Genomic DNA, 8089 nt, shown 5'->3' with positions numbered 1-8089 from the left:
AAAAGCGCTTTTTTTTTCAAAAATTTTAATTAAATTACAAAAAAAACATTATTTCTTATCCTCAACAATTTTTGAGTTTTTTTTCAAAACTACGTTGTTGATTTCGCACTTTATTTTTAAAAAATTCAGATATAGTTGAATATTTTAAAATCAAAATACCATAAACTTTTGCATATTTAAAAAGTATCTTCACTTAGTTTTCAACTTTTATTAAAATACTTTGTTTTATTCTAGCACTTCGAATTTAAACACATTTAATTTCAAATAGCTCCCGAACTTTATACGTTACATTTGAATACATTTATGTTTATCTAAACTGTAATCTTGATTTTCATAACTACGCAAAAGAAAAGAAGAAGAAAAATTCCCATTTGCAACTGTGAATGCCAATATCTAAAATAACCTATAATCAGCATTTCTTTCTTAATGGTTGACAGTACCATTTAAAAGATTTGCATAATACGTTATCAGAGATTTTATATTCTAGCGTTAATTAAATGGTTCTCATCCAAACAATCACATTTGTTTAATCTAATGTGATGTTTAATGCAGCATAATTATATTTATTGCCATATTTCAACTTTGAAAAAAGTAAGTACAGAATATATGCACAATTTAGAAAAGCAACAATTAATTTTGAAACGATGTTTCTGATTTGATACATTGTAATTAACAAAAATCCTGTAAATTATATCAAAGGAAGAATCAAGTTTTGCGTTAAAAATGGAAAGTAATTGCTATTTCAATAATTTCGAAAGATAAATGTTCATTCCTGCTTAAACTTAGTTTGGTGTAATATATTTAAATGCAATTAGAAATAGGAACTATTTGTCTTACAACTTATTACATCAAATTTGCATCTGATACCCACTTATAGGATAGGTCACATTCGCACATCACACAACAGAAGACAGAGGCAGAGAGAAAGAGAGAGAAGCGTTCATGTCCCGAGTGGAATTCGAACCCCCGAACATTGGCTTCGCAGTTAGGCATTCAGATCACCATGCCACCTCGCGGCAATACGTTTTTGTTAATTAAATAAATTTTAACAGAGTTGGTTTATCTCACTTTTGCTTCATTTCTTTAGGAAACTCTTTTAAACTAATTATCCTCATAGATTACTTAAGCAATTGGGGCAATTAGAGGCTCTTTGCTGGGTAGATTTCAGAATATATTTAGGGCAGCATTTATTTCAGCTTGATTGTTAAACTTATAACTAGCAATGCTGCACAAAAATTAAATTTCAGTTATAAAAATGTATTTAAAACTAAGATATTTTCAACATTAATATATGCCTTCCATTTTTTAATCACTTATATTAAAATTTTATGTCTCCAATTTTAACTACTTATTTCATTAAAACAACAATAGTAATTTTATGGTTGGTTTTGCTTATTACGATAGATAAGATATATGAATATATTTAATATATAAAAATAATATGCATGAAATATATGAAACACTAAAAATGAAAGAGAATGCTTTTTGAGTTCTTATTTTCACTAACAAATGCACTGACAGTGTGAGTGCAATTATTTAAACCTTTTTTTACGTACATTCACGAGAAAAGCAGGTTGGAGTCTGTCAATATTTTACATTTTAACTTATAACCGTCGTTGAACAGCCGACCGATATTTTTTTTTTTTTTATCGATTTACGATTGCTAATGTTCAACTACGTAGACTTGTATTTTTAAAACCAATCCAGAAGACAAGGGAACTGCTGGGACAAGGGATTGCTAATGTTCAACTGCGTAGACTTGTATTTTTAAAACCAATCCAGAAGACAAGGGAACTGCTGAATCAAGTATTGTGAGAAATTTGACTTCGTGGAAGACTTTTTGATGGAACTAACACGCATTTACGCATACCCGCATTTACATCACGATAACCTTCTACAGCTAGCCTGAGGGCAAAGGGACTCAAAGACATGATCCATCTACCACTGAGGATATTTCACGTCAGTCCTGTGGTCGGTGCAAGCTGGATGCAGTATTTCTATCGACCTCATTGGAAGGCGAACTCTCTATCCCTTGAGCCATCTCGGCTCTGAGTCTGTCTATAGAAACGAACTTACAAGTGCCTTTGATGTCAATTTTGATATGAAAGAAGGAAATATTACATTTGGAATCATTACATTTAGAGAACCTCTTATTGGAAAAAACATGTGAGAACATTTGTTGAGATCTTTAAAACCCAAAATATAAGATTTAGTATTAGAAGCAACAAAAACTTTGGAAAAGAATTTTATATAAATATTATGATTGAACACAATTGAATTTTGAATATTAAATATAAATAACAGAATTAGGAAAAAGGTCTTTAAATTTACTTGTATTGATTTGCAGAAAAAATTTCGAGACTTCCCTTCGATTCTTAAAAAAAAATTAACAGCCAAAGAAATTTACAAATACTAATCTATTGTTCACCTCATTCATTTATCTATTAAAAACAATACCTTTAATAAATGTGTTAATGGCTTTGAGATGTGTAAAAAGCATTTATTGCTGTTATTAATGAATAAAAATGATTTTTTTATCTGTAATTATTAAGAAAATCATATATTTATTAAATCCAATATTAATTGCTTTGAGATCTAAAATGATCCTAATCTAAAATGATCTAAAATGATCCTAATTTTTAATTGGATCATATTATTTATATTTAAATTTATTTCCAGTTTTAGCATTTGCAGTTTTTTAATGCAATATGCAGTATAAATGTAATAAATTTCATTAAAAAAAGTTTTAAAAAGCTTCTCATCAATTTTATACTGCATACTATCGAGAAAAAATACTAATAGTTTCTAAGAAGCTATTGAATAGATAATTGAAAAATAATGAACTAACGGAAGTTTCTTTTTTTCTGGTTTGGAGAAATGTACCAATTAAAAAAATAATCAATTAAATTAAATGCAATTAGAGAAAATCCTTTTATCTGTTCTCAACAGGTTTCAAAGTTTCAAATTCCTTTAAAAACTTCTCTCAATATATCTTTTATTTTTTATTCACTCTTTAAATCTTCCCTGACTGGTAAAATTAATTATTATTTTTTACTAACTGCAATGAGTTGTTTTAATAAAAGTAGATAAAATATAATAATGGCTGCATAGAATTTAATTTCGGATACAACTATTAGAATCTGATATTTGAAGAAAAATGCCCTTAATTTTAAAAAAGAATATTGAATTAAATAAGCAATAATTTGCTTTGATTCCTTAAAAAATCTTTTCTGGACTCATTCCTATTTAAAATAAAAATATCAATTACTTGAATAGAATTTCTTGACATAGAAAAAAAGAAATATATTCACGAAATTGACAATACTTGACATTTAATAATAATTTATTGCGTTTAATATAAGATCTTGTTGATAAATTGTAATCCGCGACTAATAATGTATGAATTACCAATGTGCATTTAATTTGATTTCAAATTTAGTATGCGATATATTTTTGTTTTGTTTTTATTGATTGACCTAGTTCACTTATAAGAATGATATTAAATACAAAAACAACCATATACTTTGGCAACCTCAAAATCGATTGAATCAATTTTTCAAGGGAAAAAAACTTTAGGGAATATTGAAACATGGTACGACTCATGAAACAATATGAAAAAATTGGCTCAAAGGTTGAGACTGAGAATTTAACAAAGCCTATGTATCTTTTTTTTTACTAAATTTCTAAATCACTTATTTTTTTTCTTTTTTTACTCTATAAATTGTCTCAATGATTGAAAACAACTTAGTGAATATTGAAACAAGGTATAACTCATGGAAAATATGAAAAAAATTGGCTCAATTATAGACAGGGGGCATTTCATAAGGCCTTTATAATTTCTTCACTAAGTTATACTTTTTTAGTCAGGAAACAGTAAAGGTACGATTACAATTATGCATGTACAGTAGAGTGCATGAAATCTGACGCAATCAAATCTTCTGAAGATCTTGAACTTCAAAATATGTATGAAATGCCTTCAGATAAGAATCAATCAAATAACTTCTAAATCAGTTTAAAGTTTGGAATGCTTTGATTTCGGTTACTAAAGAAGTTCTTTTCCGTATATTAATCACACAATACAATATCCTGATAATGGACAACATTACGGCAAGCGTTGTGTTTTCAGTTTCATTTATTTGGAGTAAAAAATTTGACTAAATAATTTTTGAAACTTAGTACGAATATTAGAATACCAAGTTTAAATAAAGACCTGTGAAAAACTTAAGAAAAAATCACATATTTTCGCTTTAACTATAAATCTTGTTTTCATTTCACCTTTGCCCAGACTCTCAAATGCAAGAACTTAATGATCGGATCAAACTAACACATTTAAAATTTAAGGAAAGAATATAAAAGCGGACGCAAATTAACCTCGTTTCAGTGATGTTTCTAAAATCCAAAATAAACCTCGAGAAGGTGAATTTATCCTTAGTTTGTGAACGATTTCTACTCTTGATTCGCAAATAACAATTACTCCTCGATTGCAGAATGAACTTCTAGCCTTCCTTTGTAGAAGCAGATTCAATCTCGATATCAAATTACTAATGCAACATTAATGCGATTTTCATCGCGCGTAAACTAGCATAGTTAAATTTAATATTATTTCGAGCTTGCCTGGTTTATTTGCGAATTTTTGTACTTCATTGATCCAGGTTGTTGCCGATATTCAAATTAAACACACTACTATCTGGATGCATTACTATTCACAATTATTTTTTGCAAGTATTGCAAAATTGTAGTCTGTTTTCGATTTATTGTAACTTTGATATAAACTATTATGAATTTAATATTAGTTTGAATTTTCAAATTGCAAAAACCACATAGATAAAAATGGGAACAATGATGCATATTTTTGTTTGTTTTTACTTCGCCTACTTACATTCTTTAGAAGATTTATAATGTTGCAAGAAAAGCTCTTTTTTTATTAGAGGTAGACCAATCCTCTTAATACTAATTATTACCAAGACTTGAAAATGGTATTATAATCTACACATCTAACCGGTAAATATACTTAGAGGTAATAGCTTTGATATCTATACAGATTATACTTGATGTTTACCAATTTATATAAAGTGTTTAAGAAAGTGATAAAAAAATACTACAAGCACATTTCACAACTTATAATACAAATAAATATTTATTGGAAAAACTGATGTCTGGTATATAACATGATTTTTAGATCAATCAAAATACACTCTATAACAAAAAAGTCGACGCACCAAGAAGGAATTGTCCGATTGAAACGAAAATTGGTGGATAGAGAGACAATGTACAGAATAGTAAATGATTAAAATTTCAGAACAACTGAATAATTTATGTCAGAGTTACAGTAACAAGTTCAATAAGGTGTTGACCCGCCGCTAGCCTGGATACAAGCTGCCACACGGCGTAGCATAGACCGATAAAGCTCCCGGATGGTCTCTTGCGGTATTTCCTGCCAAATTCGATCCAATTGTCGAACGAGGTCATCAACATTCCGTGCCAGATGCAATCGCCTTCCCATTATACTCGATGCTCGATGGGAGAGAGATCTGGTGATTTGGCAGGACAAGGAAGAGTTTGACGAGCTTGCAGACAGTTCATAACAACACGTGCCGTATGTGGTCTGGCATTGTCCTGCTGAAAAACCAGCCCAGGGCGCTGCAAAAGGAACGGTTGCAAAACAGGTCTTAGAATGTCGTCGACGAACCGCTTTGCAGTAAATGTACCTCTAATGACGACCAAAGGGGTCCGGCTGTCAAAGGAAATGGCACCCCAGACCATAATGCCTCGTTGAGGGCCGGTGTGGCGTGCAATAGTAGAGGCAGGATCCCGTCTCCAAATACGTCTTCGATGATCGTCAGGACACAGTTGAAAGCGGGATTCGTCGCTAGAGACTATACGTCCCCAGTTGGCATCATTCCAGCCATATCAGTTCAAAACATTCATGCATACGAAATTTGAAAGCAATCGGATGATTGCTTCTTGGTGTGTCGATTTTTTTGTTATAGAGTGTATACACTTATAATTACGAAATCAGGTGTGGTTGGAGTTGTATGGTATAATTGATTAATTGAAGATAGTGATGGAAACAGGATAATGAAAATAATAGTTGAAGATGAAAACTGGATCAAAGTTATAATAAAAACTTTTATTTAGTATTTGTAGAGCTCGAGATATAAAATTAAAAGTATATTTAATCCGCAAAAGACTTTTAAAAGTAAAATAATAAGTTTTGCATAATAATATCAGTAAAAACTGGCTATGGTAGATAAGTCCCCCATGACCAGCTTAATCACCAGCTAATCATATTCAGCTAAATAAGGATAACATACGATAATCAAAATGTTAAAAGTGATAAAAATGGTTATTGACTGTTTTCAGCTTACCAGAAATCTACCACCGATATTCAAGACATCTAGGCCCACAACCATTGGAAATGAAGTACACATTCTTCGAAAGCTGGAGGACATGTGATAGGGATTACGAATTGCTGTTGTTGTCATAGTCCAATAAGGCAGAGGGGGCGTGATTATTCTTTTTTCAGTGGCGCCATCTATAAACAAAAATTATAACTTCTGTCACACCCATACGTTACAGCCGTTTATAGGGCGGACCCATTCATACACTCGTTCATTCATCCACAGATCGTAATTTTGACCTGAGCCAGAAGTTTATCAATCTTCAATTCTGTTCCCCCAGAGGTATTGATTTGTTATAGGGGACATAGAATACTTTACGAACCGACATATTTAACGTGCACCAGTCACCATTCACTACACAAGTATTCTTCAGCAGGCTGGATTCGAACTCCCAATCTCACAAACGTGAGTCCATTGACCAGCCAACCAGGCTACCATGGCAAGGATTACGAATTAATGTAAAAATATTAATTCGTAATTTTCCGTTATCGGATGCCTAAAACAACAAAGGATGCTGCTGATAATGTGACACTCATATTAATTATGCTTTAAATAGTATACATACATACTATATTTCATACGTATGTAATAAAAATGTTTGTATAAAAGATAGTATGTGACACTCATTATTATTCTTTTTTTTTTCATAATTCATCGTCAAAAGCAGGGTAAATGTCGACATTTACTCGTTAAAATGAGACATGTTATTTTACGGATATTTTCAACTTTTTCTACGGCGTCTATATGATTATCGATATTCACTTTTTAGCATTTGGTTTAAAGTCAACTTAGGTCTTTTACTGACACAGATCTTCACAATCTAAAATGGATAAAGGAATTCTGGAAAAAACACCGTAGTGTATAGGAATGACATTTTTCATTAAAAAACCACCTTTTTTGTAATTTTTCAATTTAAAATTCAATGGTTTGCCGAATATTCTTATTGTTTAAAATTATAGTTTTCGATTAGCACACATTAAGTATAAAATATGAAACTGAGAAATTAATTTAACTGAATAAAGAGTTTTTATGCCATGCTCTAAGGAATCATGATAAAACTAAAAAATCATATCACATATTATAAACCCATATTTAAGTTTAACCTAAATAATTGCCAAAGACCTTGGGTAAAAATTACCAAGCTTTTTAGTGTCCCTAAAGAGAAAAAACACGGTAAATTTTGCCATATTTTGATCCTTTAGATTATATTTCTTTTTTTCAGTGTAAAACTCAACTTTTTTGTAGTACTCCATTTCATATTGCTACATGCTTTTTAACACTGTTTCATAATAGCATGATTTCAGTGAAGCGTATTTAATCGCAATCACTCAGTCGTGAATGCAAAATGTCTTTATAGAAGAAGAATCATTTACCAATTATCCTTTCCATGTTTCATCATCCATATTAACTGATAAGGATTAATATTTCAAACTGATGGTGATAGTTTTGATTTCGGTTTTGAATGAGAAGAACCAATTAAATTGGTACATGAAACCAATCGATAGTTATTTCTTTTTACCATTCATAGTTTAATAAAGCTGCGGCATTTCATTAATCTTATTACATAGATAGGAATTTACGGATTTATTGTCTGCAGATTTTATAAATATTGCCAGCATCCATCCTCTAAGGTTTCCCTTACGAATATATATAATTAATATATATATATATATATATATATATATATA

The sequence above is a fragment of the Parasteatoda tepidariorum genome, chromosome 10, assembly GCF_043381705.1.
Source record: "Parasteatoda tepidariorum isolate YZ-2023 chromosome 10, CAS_Ptep_4.0, whole genome shotgun sequence".
In the NCBI taxonomy this organism is placed as follows: domain Eukaryota; kingdom Metazoa; phylum Arthropoda; class Arachnida; order Araneae; family Theridiidae; genus Parasteatoda; species Parasteatoda tepidariorum.
The sequence above is the reverse complement of the archived record's forward strand: the minus strand, read 5'-3'. Positions refer to the sequence as shown.